Genomic DNA, 16,776 nt, shown 5'->3' with positions numbered 1-16,776 from the left:
CCACGTGTGTTTCCCTTAAGTTTATAAAAGCTTAAAATACTTTTAAAAAATCTCCTTAAGTCTAGAAATTTCTAGCAGACCTCAAAGCACAATGGTTCACACTGCTATGTCACAAAATCCTAAACACAAATCCATTAGATGGCAAATGTAGCCCTCAACAACTGCTTTTAAATAAATCACTATGGTGTTGTAAATACTGACAAGTTAATGACTAACGTCAGACACAGAAAATCCCTTTGTAGCTAATCAATTATTCAAAACCCATTGTTTGTCATTTACGTAAATGATTTTGATGAGAATAAAGGAGGCAGGGTTAGTATGTTTGCGGATGGCACCAAAATTAGTGGTACAGTCGACATTGAAGAAAGTTATCTAAGATTACAGAGATCTCGATAAATTGGATCATAGAGTCACACAGCATGGAAACAGACCCTTTGTTCAACCAGGCCATGCCAACCATAATCCCAAACTAAACTAGTCCCACCTGCTTGCACTCGGCCCATATCCCTCCAAACGTTTCATATTCACGTACTTATCTGAATGTCTTTTAAATATTATAACTGATCCTGCATCCACCACTTCCTCTGGAAGTTCAGTTCACACATGAACCACTCTCTGTATAAAAAAAATTGTCCCTCATGTCTTTTTAAATTTTTTCTCCTCCCACCCTAAAAATATGCCCCCTAGTCTTGAAATCCCCCACTCTAGAGAAAAGACACCTGCTATTCACCTTATCTATACCCCTCATGATTTTATAAACCTCTATAAGGTCACCTCTCAACTCCTACGCTGCAGTGAAAAAAGCCCCAGCCTATCCAGCCTCTCCTTATAACTCAAACCCTTCATTCCCGGCAACATCCTGGTAAATCTCTTCTGAACCCTTTCCAGCTTAATAGTATACTTCCTATAACAGGGAGTCCAGAACTGGACGCAGTACTTCAGAAGAGGTCTCACCAATGCCCTGTACAACCTCAATATGATGTCCCAGCTCCTATATTCAAAGGTTTGAGCAATGAAGGCAAGCATGCTAAATGCCTTCTTAACCGCTCTGTCTATATGTGATGCAAACTTCAAAGCATTATGTACCTGAGCCCCTAGGTCTCTCAATTCTACAGCACTACCCATGGCCCTGCTTTTAATTGTATAAGTCTTGCCTTTGTTTTACCAAATTATAGTACCTCACAATCATCCATTGGGCCAATGGACTGAAGAGTGGCAGATGGAGTTTGATTTGGATAAGTACATGAAAAGGAAAGGTTTGGAGAGATAAGGGTCAAATGCAGGCAAATGGGACTAGTTCAGTTTGGGAACATGGTCAGCATGGACGAGTTAGACCAAAGGATCTGTTTCTATATTGTATGACGCTATGATATTAATAGAGTTTATATCACAATACAGTCTACATGGATTTTATTAACAATTTTGACAAGGTCCCACACAATAGACTGATCAGAAATTCAAAGCTCATGGAGTCAGGCAAAAGTGGCAAGTTGGACCTAGAGTTGACTGAGTGGCAGGAAACAAAGGGTGAAGATTGATGGACAGAATGAGGAATCAAAGGGAGAAAAGTATTGGAACAACAGTTGTTTAACTGGTGGTAATTTTACAAAAAAAGGAGCTGTAGTCTCACTGCAAGGTGGGGATTATTATTCACCCTCCCAACAGTACTTTGATTTAGCTCCCTCCCTTGTTTCCCCACATTAATGACTTTTAGTATTGTCATACTGCCACTGGTGGGCAGTGTTTATAATTTCAGTGTTTTTGTTAATTTGACAGTGGGTTCTTAAAACAAAGAAGAGGACCTGTGTTTGTAACTGTTATTTGTAAATGTGATGGTGGGTTTATTATATAATGGAAAAGAGCTGGGTTCTTCCCCAGCGGAGAACTGTCTTCTGGACAGGAAAAGGATCCAAATTGGAAAGATTGAAGCTGGTGCTTTGTCCTAAACTATAAATTTATAATAAAACACTTGTAATCTCTGAGAATCTTTTGCTGCCTAATTCAATATATAGACATATATTAGGATTATGGATAATTCAAGATGGAGGATGGGAAACAATTGTGGCTGTAAGAGCTGCTCTTTTTTTGAGATATTTTCAGTGTTGGAGCTGATTTCCTCGAATTCTAGGAACAGTAATTACTGTTTTATAAGCTGTTGCATTGTTTTGGAACTTTGGGGGAGAAGAGATCAGAACAATGGCACTTTAAAAAGGAAGAAGATAGACAAAGGGCAGTAACCACATGGGCAGTAATTCAAATGGAGAAAGAAACCTACAGTGCTGTGTGACCTGGCTGCCTCAGCTGTTGATTTGAAGTACCTCTGGACATTGGAGTTTGTCTTAGAAAAATTAACAATCAGTGAAATTCATAGCTGACCTTGGAGAAGCCTATGTGGGAGAGCTCACAGAGGAGAGCAGCTAAGTGGATTTTTAAAGCGTAACCATACTGATTATTTTGTAAAGCTGCAACAGTGGGTAGAGCGGGTTCTTTTTTAATCATATGTTTTATTGAGATCTGTCTCTTGATTAAACTTTAAAAATAAGAAACATAGGCACTAAGCTAGCTTGGAGCAGTGTTTTTAGAGCAGTGAGAGTAAGCAATTTACTGGGTCTGTAGATAATTAAGGTGCAAAAATGGCCTTTAGTGGAATGATGTGCTCTTCCTGTCAGATGTGGGAGATTAGGGAGAGTTTCCATGTCACTGATGATTATATCTGCAGGAAGTGTGTTTGGTTGCGAATCCAATTGGATTGCATGGATCGATTGGAGCGGCAGTTAGAGGCAATGATGGATTTACAGAAGCTAGGGGGTGTGATGGATGGCAAATGTAGGAAGAGAGAAAAACCACAAATATAGTCAGGTAGATGGGTTACCGCCAAGAAAGGTAGGACAGGGAGGCAGGTCGTGCAGAGTCTCCTGTGGCTATCCCCATCTCAAACAAGTCTGCTGTTTTGGAAAATGTAGAGGGGGATGGACTCTCAGGGGAATGTACCACTGACAGCCAGGTTTCTGGTACCGGGACTGGCTCTAATGTAGCAACGGGTATGTCAGGTTCCAAGCGATCAATTGTGAAAGGGGACTCTCCAGTCAGAGGCACAGACAGACCTTTCTGCGGCCGACAGCGAGGAATCAGAATGGTGTGTTGCCTCCCTGGTGCCAGGATCAAGGATATCTCAGAGAGGGGGTGCAGAATATTCTCAAAGGCGAGAGGGACCAGCAGGAGGCCATTGTATTCATTGGAACTCATAGGAAGGGAAAAGGATGGGATTCTGAGGAAAGAATATAGAAATTTAGGCAGGAATTTTAAAAGGAGGTCCTCGAAGGCAGTAATATCTGATTACTCCCCTTGCCATGAGCTAGTGAGGGTAGGAATGCGTGGCTGAGGAGCTGGTGCAGGGGAGAAGGATTCATGTTTTTGGATCAATGGAATCTCTTCTGGGGTAGAGGCGACCTGTATAAGAAGGACGGATTGCACCTGAATTGGAAGGAGACCAATATACGGCAGGGAGATTTGCAAGAGCTACTTGGAAGGATTTAGACCAGTAATGGGGTGGTGGGGGTGTTGTAGGTGGCGGGATGGGACCCAGAGAGATAGTGAGGAAAGAGATCAGTCTGAAATTGGTACAGTTGGGGAAAGGAGAAAATCAGTCAGGGCAGGCAGAGACAAAGCAGAGAATGACGTAGGACTGATAAATTAAACTGCATTTATTTCAATGCAAAAGGCCTAACAGGTAGGGCAGATGAACTCAGGGAATGGTTGGGAACATGGGACTGGGATATCATAGCAGTTACCGAGAAATGGCTCAGGGATCGACAAGACTGGCAGCTTAATGTTACAGGGTTTAGATGCTATAGGAAGCATAGAAAGTGGGTCAGGAGAGGAGGGGGGAGTGGCGTTCTTGATTACAGATAATATTACGGCCGTACTTAGTAAGGATATTCCTGGGAATATGTCCAGGGCAGTTATTTGGGTGGAATGAGAAATAAGAAAGGGATGATCACCTTATTAGGATTGTACTATAGACCTCCCAACAGTCATTGGGAAATTCAGAAACAAGTTTGTACGGAGATCTCAGTTATCTGTGAGAATAATATTGCAGGGTATTTTAACTTTCCAAACATAGACTGGTACTGCCATAGTGTTAAAGACTTGGAAGGGGAGGAATTTAAGTGTTTACAAGAAAATTTTCTGATTCAGTATGTGAATGTGCAAAACTTGACCTACTGTTGGGAAATAAGGCAGGGCAGGTGACTGAGGTGTCAGTGGGGGAGCACTTTGGGGCCAAAGACCATAATTCTATCAGTTTTAAAATAGTGAAGGAAAAGGATAGGCCGGATCTATAAGTTAAAATTCTTAACAGGAGGAAGGCCAATTTTGACAGTATTAGGCTAGAACTTTCAAACGTTGATTGGGGTGGATGTTAACAGGTAAAGGGGCGGCTAGAAAATGGGAAGCCTTCAAAAATCAGATAATGAGAGTTCAGAGACAGTATGTTCCTGTTAGGGTGAAGGGCAAGACTGGTAGGTGTAGGGAATGCTGGATGACTAGAGAAATTGAGGTTTTGGTCAAGAATAAGAAGGAAGCATACATCAGGTATAGACAGCAGGGATCGAGTGAATCCTTACAAGAGTTCAAAGGCAGTAAGAGTTTATTTAAGAGGGAAATCAGGAGGGTAAAAAAGGGACAAGAGATAACTTTGGCAGATAGGATTAAGGAAAATCCAAAGGGTTTCTACAAATATATTAAGGACAAAAGGGTAACTTGGGAGAGAATAGGGCTAGTTAAAGACCAGCAAGGCTGCCCATGTGTAGAACCGTAGGAGATGGGAGAGATACTAAACGAGTGTTTTGCATCATGCTTACTGTGGAGAAGGATATGGAAGATATAGAATGTGGGGAAACAAATAGCAACATCTTGATATTACAGAGGTGGAGGTCCTGGAAGTCTTAAAATGCACGAGGGTGGATAAATCCCAGGGATCAGGTGTACCCTAGAACTCTGTGGGAAGCTAGGGAAGTGATTACTGAGCCCCTTGCGGAGATATTTGTATCATTGATAGCCACAGATGAGGTACGGAAAGGCTGAAAGTTGGCTAGCATGGTGCCACTATTTAAGAAAGATGGTAAGAAAAAGCCAGGGAACTACAGACCGGTGAGCCTGATGTGGATGGTCGGCAAATTGTTGGAGGAAATCCTGAGGGACAGGGTTTACACGTATTCAGAAAGGCAAAGACTGATTAGGGATAGTCAACATGGCCTTGTGCATGGGAAATTGTGTCTGAGTAACTTGATTGGAGTTTTTTGAAGAAGTAACGAAAATGATTGATGAGGGCAGAGCGGTGGACATGATCTATATGGACCTCAGTGAGGCATTTGACAAGGTTTCTCATGGTTGACTAGGTGGCAAAGTTAGATCACATGGAATACAGAGAGAACTAGCCATTTGGATACAGAACTGGCTCAAAGGTAGAAGACAGAGGGTGAAGGTGGAGGGTTGCTTTTCAGACTGGAGGCCTGTGACCAGTGGTGTGTCACAAAGATCTGTGCCAGGCCCACTGCTTTTCGTCATTTATTTAAATGATTTGGATGTGAACATAGGAGGCATGGTTAGTAAGTTTGCAGGTGACGCCAAAATTGGAGGTGCAGTGGACAGTGAAGAAGGTTACCTCAGAGCACAACGGGACCTTGATCAGATGGGCCAAAGGCCTGAGGAGTGACAGATGGAGTTTAATTTAGATAAATGTGAGGTGCTGCATTTTGGAAAGGCAAATCAGGGCAGGACTTATACACTTAATGGTAAGGTTCTGGGCAGTGTTGCTGAACAAAGAGACCTTGGAGTGCAGGTTCATATTTCCTTGAAAGTGGAGTCACAGGTAGATAGGATAGTGAAGAAGGCATTTGGTATGCTTGCCTTTGAGTCATTGAGTATAGGAGTTGGGAGTCATGTTGCAGCTTTACAGGACATTGGTTACGCCACTTTTAGAATATGATGTGCATTCCTGGTCTCCCTGCTATAGGAAGAATGTTGTGAAACTTGAAAGGGTTCAGAAAAGATTTACAAGAATGTTGCCAGGGTTGGAGGGTTTGAGCTATAGGGAGAGACTGAATAGGCTGGGGCTATTTTCCCTGGAGTGTCAAAGGCTAAGGAATGGCACACAGGTTTATAAAATCATGAGGGGCATGGATAGGGCAAATAGACAAGGTCTTTTCCCCAGGGTGGGGGAGTCCAAAATGAGAGGGCATAGGTTTAAGGTGAGAGGGGTAAGATTTAAAAGGGACCTAAGAGGCAACTTTTTCACAGAGGGTGGTGCCTATATGGAATGAGCTCCCAGAGGAAGTGGTGGAGGCTGGTACAATTACAACATTTAAAAGGCATCTGAATGGGTATATGAATAGAAAGGTTTAGAGGGATATGGACAAAATGCTGCCAATTGGGACTAGATTGATGTAGGATGTCTGATCAGCATGGACGAGTTGAATCGATGGGTCTGTTTCCATGCTATAAATCTCTCTGACTCTATGTCTCTATATCAGACTGTTAAACATGGTCATGGAGGTTTAACTATGATCAGTTTAGATGAGAAGAAAGCTGGAGGATTTGTCTGTTTTGACCAGAAGCACAGGTCACAGTTGGTTTTTAAAGTGAAGTGGTTGACTCATCCAGCAGGATCACAAATTATGATCACCCACCCGTGTTTTGGAATTGGAGACATACAAACAATGGAAGAACAAGGTAGAGACGTGGACTCGGCTCACTTCTCTAAACAAGAAGAAATAAAGTATGGTTTTAGCTTTACCTTTGCCAAGAAAGAGTAAGATTAGAAATAAAGTATTTTGGAACAGGACGTAACAAACCCGGATAACAAAGAGGGATTGAAGATTCTAAAATAAAACAGAGAACTGCGGATGCTGGCAGTCTGAAACAAAAATAGAAATTGCTGTAGAAACTCAGCAGGTCTGGAGCATCTGTAGAGGGAGGGTAGATTTTACATTTCAGGTCCAGTGACTTCTTCAGAACTGATGGTAGCTCGGAAAATGTAATATAGATGCTGAAGACAGCAGGTGGGGTAAAGCAGGTGGGGTGGTGACGGAGCCCACAGGGAGAGAAACACAATTAGGTAGACAAAGGAATGGATAATGGTAAGTCAGGGAGAAAGAAGAGCTGATAATAGTGACCATTATTAAGTCAACATGGATTGATGTGCTGTAAGTAGCCCATGTGATGACCAGCCTGTGGTGTGAAGTTGGTAAAGGATGTGGAAGAAGGTGTTCAGGCTCTAAAATTATTGAATTCGATATTGAACCCTAAAGGCTGCAAGGTCCCCAAGCAGAAGTTGAGATGCTGTTCCAGCTTATGCTGAGTTTCAATGGAGCACTCCAGCAAGCTCAAGAGAGCAATATTAACCAGGGCTCACGGTGGTGTGTTGAAGTGGCAGGCAACTGGAAGCTTGGGGTTATTTTTACAGACAGAACATAGGTGTTCTGCAAAGTGGTTGCCCAGTCTGCATTTTGTCTCCCCAGTGTAGATGAGTCCACATTGTAAGTACAGTAATCTAGATTGAGTGAATTGCAGGTAAATTGCTGCTTCTATTTCACCTGGAAGGTGTGTCTGGGGCCTTGGATAGTGAGAAGGGAGGAGGTAAACAGGCAGATGTTGCACCTTTTACAATTGCAGGCAGAGGTCTGAACCAGGGTGTCCTGAACGGAATGATCCCCCTAAAATGCTGACAGAGAAAGGACAGGGAATATATGTGTGGTGGTGGCATCCCATTGGAGGTGGTGGAAGTGGCAGCTTATGATCCTATAAATGCAGATGCTGGTGGGGTGGAAAGTGAGGACAAGGGGAACACTTTCAGTGTTGTGGGAAGAAAGGGAAGGTGTGAAAATGCATTTAGATATGGAGAATGATAAACATTTATACTCGGTAAAGTGATAAACTTACAATTTGCAGGATATTATTGTAATCTATTGAGGGACGTGGGACTTTCTCATCAAGAGGTCCAAGAAGTATTATTGACCCTTGCAGATAGGAGTTTGATTAAAAAGAGAATTAAATGGAAATTGCTGAACACCCGTCTAAAAACTTAAAGCTACTTTTAAAGGATGCTGGTCACATGGATAAAGAATATGAATCCCTTGCCATTGCATCATGGAGTTCTACAGCTTGGAAACAGGTCCTTTGGCCCAATTTGTCCATGCCATCCAGTTTTCACAATTAATCCAGTCCCATTTGCCTGCATTTGGTACATATCCCTCCATACCTACCCCATCTATGTACCTGTCCAAATGTTTCTTAAACAAAATTGTACTCGCTTCCACCACTACCTCTGGCAGCCTATTCCAGACACTCACCATCCTCTGTGTGAAAAAATTGCCCCTCTAGATCCTTTTGTATTTCTCCCCTCTCACCTTAAACCTATGCCCTGTAGTTTTAGACTCTCCTACCATGGGTAAAAGCTGTTGTCTACCTACCTTATCAATGCCCCTCATGATTTTACAGACCTCTATAAGGTCACCCCTCAGTCTTCTACATTTCAAGGAGAAAAGTCCCAGCCTGCCCAGCCTCTTCCTATAACTCAAACCTAGAAGAGATCACATCAAAATGTGATGTATATGTGAAACGTTGTAAGGCACCACCATGCCCAGTTGTAAGTGTTCCTTTAGCCCAGGAATTTAACAAAGTAGTAACCATGAATCTGAAGATATGGGAAGAAATTAGAATACCTACCTACTCCATTTTGTAGATATGGTAACCAGGTTTAGTAAATTCAGGCCGATAAATGATAAGGAAAGACGGACTATAGTATCCAAAGTCACGTAAAAGTGGGTCTGCACAGGCCTTGGATTGCCAGCAAAATTGTTAACTGATACTAAAAGTGAATTTGCAAACAACTAAGTTCAGGACATAAATCCATTCAGCAATGGTTCTGTGAAAGAAACCTTGTAATAATTGATCAGATGTTGCACAAAATATTAGCAGATCAGCCAAACTGTAAGTTATAAATGGCACTGGCATGGGCAGTACATGCTAAAAGTTTATCAATGTTTAGGGAAATGATCTATACCAATTAGCACACAGTCAGAACCCAAAATTGCTTTCAATCCTGCATGATGGTCCTCCTGCACTAGAAGGAACAATGATCAGTTTGGATTTCTGCATGCATCTAAATGCCTTACATGCCAGTAGAAAAACGCTCATCAAAGTTGAAGCATTAAAAAAAATTGCGAGCATTGATAAATGGAATTTGACCCAATGAGGCAAGGTTCAAATCTGGGGTGAGACAAAAAAGACACGGGGAATAGAAAGAGTTAGAAAATGTTATCTTTTGGAAACAGAGGGGCAGAATTTAAGAGCTCAGGAAATACACACCAAAACACATACTGATCATGAAAAGCACACACACAGGAAAGTAATAGATAGTGAGGAGGATATCTTTAGATTGATGATCAGTTGCAAATGGAATTTAATCCAGCTGAGTGCAAGGTGATGCACAAGGGCACTACAAACAAGGTGAGGGAATATATGATGGACAGTAGGACTTTAGTGTACATGTACGCTTGTTCTTAAGGTAGCAGGACAGGTATTTAAAGTGGTTAAGAGAGCATATGGGATACTTGCTTTTATTAACTGAGGAAGGGCAAGGAGGTTATGCTTAAACTGTATCAAAAGTTGGTTACTTAAAGTGTTGTGTGCAGTTCTGGAATCCACATTATAGGAGGGATGTGAATCCATGGAGAGATTCCAGTGTAGATTTACCAGAATGTTGACTGGGCTGGAGAGTTTTAGTTATGAAGAGAGATTGAATAGACTGGAGTTGTTTTCCTTGGAACAGAGGAGACTTGAAGGAGGAGCATGATTGAGATGTTTAAAAACATGAAGGGCATAGACAGAGTAAACAGGAAAGAAGGTTTCCCCTTGATGGAGGGAATCACTGTTTTAAAGTAAAGGGTAGAGAATGTGAGGAAACAATTTTTCACTCAAAGTGTGGTGGAAATCTTGAACTCAATGCCTGTAAGACGCAGAAACCCTCATAACATTTAAAACTATTTAGATGTGCACTTGTGATATCAGGGCATAGAAAGCTTTGAACCAAGTGCTGGAAAATGGGATTAGAATAGTTAGGTGGTTGATTTTGACAGGCAGGGACTCGATAAGGTGAAGCCTTTTTTTGTGTTATAGACCATTATAACTATGACCCGATGTAAATTTTGATCTGCGTTTAAGAGTCAACCACACTGCTGTGGGTCTGGAGTTATACGTAGGCCAGACCAGGTAAGGATGGGAGTTTCTTTCCCTAAAGGACATTAGTGAACCAATTAGGTTTTTCTGACAATCGACTCATGGTCATCATTAGACTCTTACTCCAGATTTTTTAATTGAATTCAAATTACACCATTACCGTGGCAGAATTTGAACTCGGGTCCCCAGAACATTACCTGAGTCCCTGGATTATCAATCCAGCAATAATACCACTAGGCCATTGCCTACATTTAAATAAACTTTGACAGTTAACTGTCAGTCACCATCTAATGAATGTATTCTGCACGGCATGCCTGTACTAATCAGAGTCCACTTGGCCAGAGTGAATGAACATTATCATGTCATACAGTATAATGTATAATTGTAGATCCCCTTTATTCTTGTGAATGACGTGATGAGTGCAAGATGAAATGCTTTGACAAAATGTATCATTTTTCAGTGACATGAAAGACACCAATTTGAGGTGGCCACTTCACAAAATGTTTGTGAGCATGCCTGATGCTGGAATGTAGGCAGTTTTATTTGGTATCAAATATTTGTCACTTCCTCAAATGAACTATTCAAACATTGAACAAGAAACATTGGCATCAGCTGTGGAATTTCTTTCTGTAAGAGGTGGTAAATTTGTTATCAACTACTTCTAAAATTTCCTATCACAACCTGTCAGATGGTGGAGAGTGATGGACTGCCGATTAAAATATGCTCCTTAAAGGTACACACCCATCACAACATTCTGTTGGAGATGGCAGCCTAACTATGTTGGTCGCAGGTGCAACACTGCTACTTGTCTTTCTTGACTGGCCTCCCTATATTTCAAACATTAGTAAACTTACCAACTATACAATCCTTTCCACTGGCCCATTTGACCTCTGAAAGTATGGGGACAATGCAATGTGGTTTACAGTCCACTTTGTATGTCTTGGAGGAGTGTTTTGCTGTACTGTGGACGTGATGTGACGTGATCTCCATGCAACCAAAAAGACTGAAGATTACACTTACCATTTTTAAAATTCATTTACGGATGTGGGCATTGCTGGCTAGGTCAGCATTTATTGCCATCCTTAATGGCCCAGAGGGCAGTTAAGAGTCAAGTACATTGCTGTGGATCTGGAGTCACATACAGACCACAGCAGGTAAGGGATGGCAGTTTCCACGCCTAAAGGGCATTAGTGAAACAGATGAGTTTTTCTCCTGACAATTAACAATGATTTTATGGTCATCATTAGACTCTTAATTCCAGGTTTTTTTAAACTGATTTCAAATTCCACTATCTGTCATGGGAGGACTTGAGCCAGAGTAACCAGAACATTAGCTGGGTGTCTGGATTGATAGTCCAAGAATAATACCGCCAGGCCATTGCTTCCTGTTTTTACCATCATTGCAATTTATATATTCCTTAGTTGTAGTGTCGTAGAGCCAGGCAGCATGGAAAGAGGCCCTTCGACCCAACATGTCCCTGCTGACCAGGTTTCCTAAACTGAACTAGCCCCATTTTCCTGCATTTGGCCCATGTCCTTCTGAACCATTCCTATCCATGTAACTGTCCAAATGTCTTTTAAATGTGTTGTGTGAGTGATAGGAAATTTCGGAAGTAGGCAGTAAAATGTCTCTTCTGATAGTAAGAAATTGTGTATTTATTCTTGACCATACATTGTAACAAAACATCATGAGCATGGAAAGGCTTTTTGTGTTGACTCAGCTGAGCTTCATTATTGATCCCTGGGCAATACCGTCTTTCATGTAAGTTGCCTTGTTCTTTCAATCCCCATGTTACCTTATTGTAACTGGGAAGGATATCTTGACAAAGTCCAATGATTCTGTAGATGGAACACAACAGTTGTCTTACAGGTGTCATGTCTGGTATGGATTTTGATCCAGCAGGGTATTTTACCTGAAATGGTAATGCTTATATTAGCCCCTGTAACATAAGAAACTAGATGTGGATATTGTGGTATTGAAGAATCCAGCAGATGTTTATTACAGCTAGCCAATATGTAAAGAAATATTACATATTCAAGGAACATCAGTTTCTGGGCTAATATTAAACTATTAAATTGCAGGTGAGGAAAATGTTTCTAGTAGTGTGTCATGTTTCAAGTGATCCAAGTTAAGTGTGGAGTCTGAGATCTTTATACCCTCAAGTCACATGCTCTTATGCAGGAATGATGTGATGAGCATAATTCTTAAAGGCATACTGACATACCAACTAGAAGACATAACACAACAATGACCACCAAACCTGTCCATCACATGGATGGTATGTCAGTAGATTGCTTGTGAAGCCCTCTTTGTAATTTGTACGATTTAAGTTAAAATAAACCAGAAACACAGCTTTCATTTAAAGTTTAGAGATAAGTTTATTAAAATAAGTTATGACTGAAGGTTCCTTATAGATATAGAAATAAAGGAATTGAAAATAAACTGCCGATACTAAGGTTAAAACAGTTACAGACAAGATACCATTGAGGCTCATTGCTTGAATTCTTTGTTGCTGAACTGAAGAGGTTAACATTATAAATGAGAATGAGGAGATCCGTGGGCTTCAATAATTCAATTGGTGGTACTTTTTCATACAAGTAGGTTTCTCATAACAGCAGATTTTGGTTGGGGGAGAGAAGACGAGAGAAGTTTCCTCATTCTTCACCAGCTTGTGGTTTTGACACTTTCTGGTTTACTTCCCTTCCCTGACTTGGATTTCTGTAAATCCTTTAGCTTTGTTCACTCTTTTTGGTCAGAGCTGCCTCCTCTGGTGGTGTTTCCCTCAGAGCCTTCTTCTTGAAGTTCTAAACCCTAAGAAAGCTATGCAGGTCTCATTCAAACTGATGAGTAATCCTTTCAAATATAAAGAGTAGATATGTCCACAGCTTAGGACTGGACTCATACATTGCCTGTTAGCAGAGGCAAGCAGCTTTGCAAATGATGTAGTTATTGATTTAAATGGTTTCCATTTTGATGTCAGTTCGTGCTGGTATCGCTGTTTTGCATCTTAGAAAGTACAATGTTACCCTGAGCTAGGTGCATTGTAATAGTCTCCCTTTTGTGACTTAAGAATGAGACATAGCTCAATAGGCTTTGAAATATTGCAGTGTGACAGATATGACTGTTGTAGCCTTTCACCTTGAAAAAGCTTTTAAGCTTAATTTCCAATGTACAAATCTTTTGAAACTGATATGGCCTTTTAATATGTTTTTCTTGGATGGCAGGTCTGTAACGCAGGTCCGACATGTCATCACAGCCTTCCATTGACCACTAAATGTATACACTATATTATTATTTGTTGTATGATTAAGAGGTGTGTGTGATTAACAGAAGTGCACAACATGGTAGCAACAGTAACTGAGATGTGTGAAGGTTTAACAGATATGTACAAGCCTCAAATATTTTCACAGGCAACAGTGGATTGACGCGAAGGCTAAACGTCAGTTTGGGGGGAGGTGGTGACATAATCGTAATGTCACTGGATAAGTAATTCAGAAGCCCAGGCTAAAGTACAAGGGACACGGGTTTGATCGTTAAAATTTGAGTTCAATAAAAGCTAGTCTAGTTGCAGCCATGTTGATTGTTCTAAAAATCCATCTGGTTTAATAATGCCTTTTACAGAAGGAAATCTGCCTGGTCTGGCCTACACCTGACTCCATTCCCATCAGGTCCTGGTTAGATTGTTGAAAACTGGGCGAACTTGACTATTTAAATCTATCCGTTACTAAGACTTGTGCAGGAGCACCTACCCATATAGCCATACCTAGAGGGCAGACAGTAGTGGCAGAGCTCCCCAAGCAGGAGAATCCATTGCTGCTGCAGGCTTTCCCTTCAGTTGGTTGGATGAGGACGATAAGCACTTTGGACTAGGCTAAAAAGAAAGATTCCGTCCAGTGGCAGCTCCCAAATGGTCCTAACAGTTTGTAGAAGACTGTAGGACCTCAAATTATTCAAATAATTTATTAACAACTTGTATAACAGCATAGAAAGTCAAATGTCCAAATTTACTGATAACAGTTTGAAGGCATTGTAGTTGATAGCATAAAATTACAAAGAGGTGTGGATAGAGTAGATAAATGAGCAAAACTGTGGCAGATAGATTTCAATGTAAACAAGTACGAGTTTATCCACTGAAACATATAGGATTCTTAAGATAACAAAGTGTAGAGCTGGATGAACACAGCAGGCCAAGCAGCATCAGAGGAGCAGGAAGGCTGACGTTTTGGGCCTAGACCCTTCTTAAGGGGCTTGACCAGCTGAATGCTGAGAGGATGTTTCCCCTCATGGGAACATCTATGTCTAGAGGGCACAGTCTCAGAATAAAGGGTGGGGGGAGGGTGCTAATTTAAAACTGAGATAAGGAGGAATTTCTTCTCTCAGAGGGTTGAGAGTCTTTGGAACTTGTTGCCACAGAGAGCTGAGGAGTCAGAATCTTTGTGTATATTTAAGGCTGAGAATAGACAGATTCTTGTTAAGTAGGGAAATCAAGGAATTACAGGGAAAAGACGGGAAAGTGGATGTGAGCAATGTCAGATTAGCCATAATCCTATTGAAGGGTGGAACAGGCTTGAGGGCTGAATGGTCTACTCCTGTTCCTATTTCTTATGGTCTTAGCCATCTCCATAAAAGCGTTTCAAAGAGACATTTTGGACCATCCAAAAGTTTACAGCATAGAACAAACCTAGGGTTAAAATAAAGTAGGGTCTATTTCTACATTAAAAAAGAGTGGCTTGCAACATATTCATACACATTTGCATCTATAAAAGGAAAAGAATAAGGAAAGGAGAGAAATTACAAATTACAGGTTGCTTAAAATCAAATATATTCTAATTAGTTCATGTGAATTAGAGTTCAGTAAGTTAATGTCCACTGGAGGTTTCTTCAATAGGTTCTGCACAGAAGTCCCTTTTGCAGGAGAGCAGATGAGATCAAGTTGCTCCTGAAGATACAGTTGTAAGTTACAAATTGGTTTACTTTGCAGCTGAAGTACAGGTTTCTTTCCATAAATCAGACTTTTGAGAGGGATTGAATTCAGAGGCAGGCATTAGCTAAGCTTGGTTAGAAACAAAAAAACCTCAGATGCTGGAATCCAAGGTAGAAAAACAGGAGGCTGGAAGAACACAGCAAGCCAGGCAGCATCTGGAGGAAAGGAGCAGTCAACATTTTAGGTATTACCCTTCTTCAGGACTGGATGTGGGGCAGGGGGAGCTGCGGATAAGGGGCGGAGTGGGGGGGAACAGTAGCAGAATGGTGGTGATAGGTGGACACCGGTAATAGGTATGACCTGGTTGGTCGATGGGAGGGATGAATCTGGTTGGTAGCTGGAACGGAAGGGAGGAGGCGGTAGGTGGAAAGGGAGCCAGGGAATGGGTAGGAAGGTTATTTGAAATTAGAGAACTCAACGTTAAGTCCCCTGGGCGGTAGAGTACCCAGGCAGAAGATAAGGTCTTGTTCCTCAAACTTGTGATCTGATTCACTGCGACACTGGAGGAGGCCGAGGATGGTCATGTCAGAGGGGGAGTGGGGCGAGGGAATTGAAATGGGCAGTGACCGGAGGTTAGGCTGGCCATTTTGGGTCAGGCGAAGATATTTGGTGAAACGGTCACCTAGTCTACATTTAGTCTCAACAATGTAGAGAAGACCACATCGGGAGCACCAGATGCAGTAGACTAGGTTAGAGGAGATGCAGGTGAAGCTCTGTCTCACCTGGAAGAACTGTTTAGGGCCCTGGATGCAGGTGAGGGAGGTGGTGCGTGGGCAGGTGTTGCATCTTTTATGCTTACAGGGGAAGGTACCGGACGGGTTGGAGTGGTTGGTGGGGAGTGTGGCGCGAACTAAGGAGTGGTGAAGGGAATGGTCCTTGTGGAAAGCAGAGAGGGATGGGGAGTGGAAGATGTTCTGGGGTTGGTGGGGTCCAATTGCAGAAGTGTTTGAGGATGATACGTTGGATGCGGAGGCTGGTGGGGTGGAAAGTGAGGACAAGGGGGATCTCTATCTATATGTTTGAGGGCGGAGTTTACAGCTGAGGAGCGAGGAATGGAGGAGGCATGGTGGAGGGCTGTCTGGATGACAGAGGAGAGGAAGGACGTTGTTTGAAATAGGAGGACATCTAGGATGCTTGGGAGTGGAACATCTTCTTGTCAGAGCAGATGAGATGGAGTTGGAGGAATTGGGAAAATGGGATGGAGGTTTGCAGGATACTGGGTGGGAGGAGGTGTGGTCCAGGTAGCTATGGGAGTCTGTGGGTTTATAGTAGATGTCGGTCCGTAAACTGTCACTGGATATGGAAATGGAGAGGTCAAGAAAGGGGAGGGTGGTGTCTGAGGTAGACCAAGTGAATTTGAGGGTGGGGTGCAAGTTGTTAGTGAAGTCGATGAACTGCTCCAGTTCAGCCTGAGACAGGAGCAGCACTCCAAAAGCTTGTGATTTCAAATAAACCTGTTGGACTATAACCTAGTGTCATGTGACTTCAGACTTTGTTCACACCAGTCCATCACCGGCACCTCTGTGTCATGGCTACCATAACAGAATGACCCT

General features: G+C 42.0%; 1 protein-coding gene across 1 annotated transcript in view; it reads right to left on the bottom strand.

The window, feature by feature from the left end:
- Positions 1-16,776, bottom strand: part of LOC109937342 (interleukin-4 receptor subunit alpha-like) — a 277,396-nt gene that overhangs the window by 207,248 nt on the left and 53,372 nt on the right. The gene's annotated exons all lie outside the window — the stretch shown is intronic.

This window comes from Rhincodon typus, chromosome 21 (assembly GCF_021869965.1).
Source record: "Rhincodon typus isolate 14 chromosome 21, sRhiTyp1.1, whole genome shotgun sequence".
Lineage (NCBI taxonomy): Eukaryota > Metazoa > Chordata > Chondrichthyes > Orectolobiformes > Rhincodontidae > Rhincodon > Rhincodon typus.
Note: the sequence above shows the minus strand (reverse complement) of the source record. Positions and strands in the feature narration are given on the sequence as shown.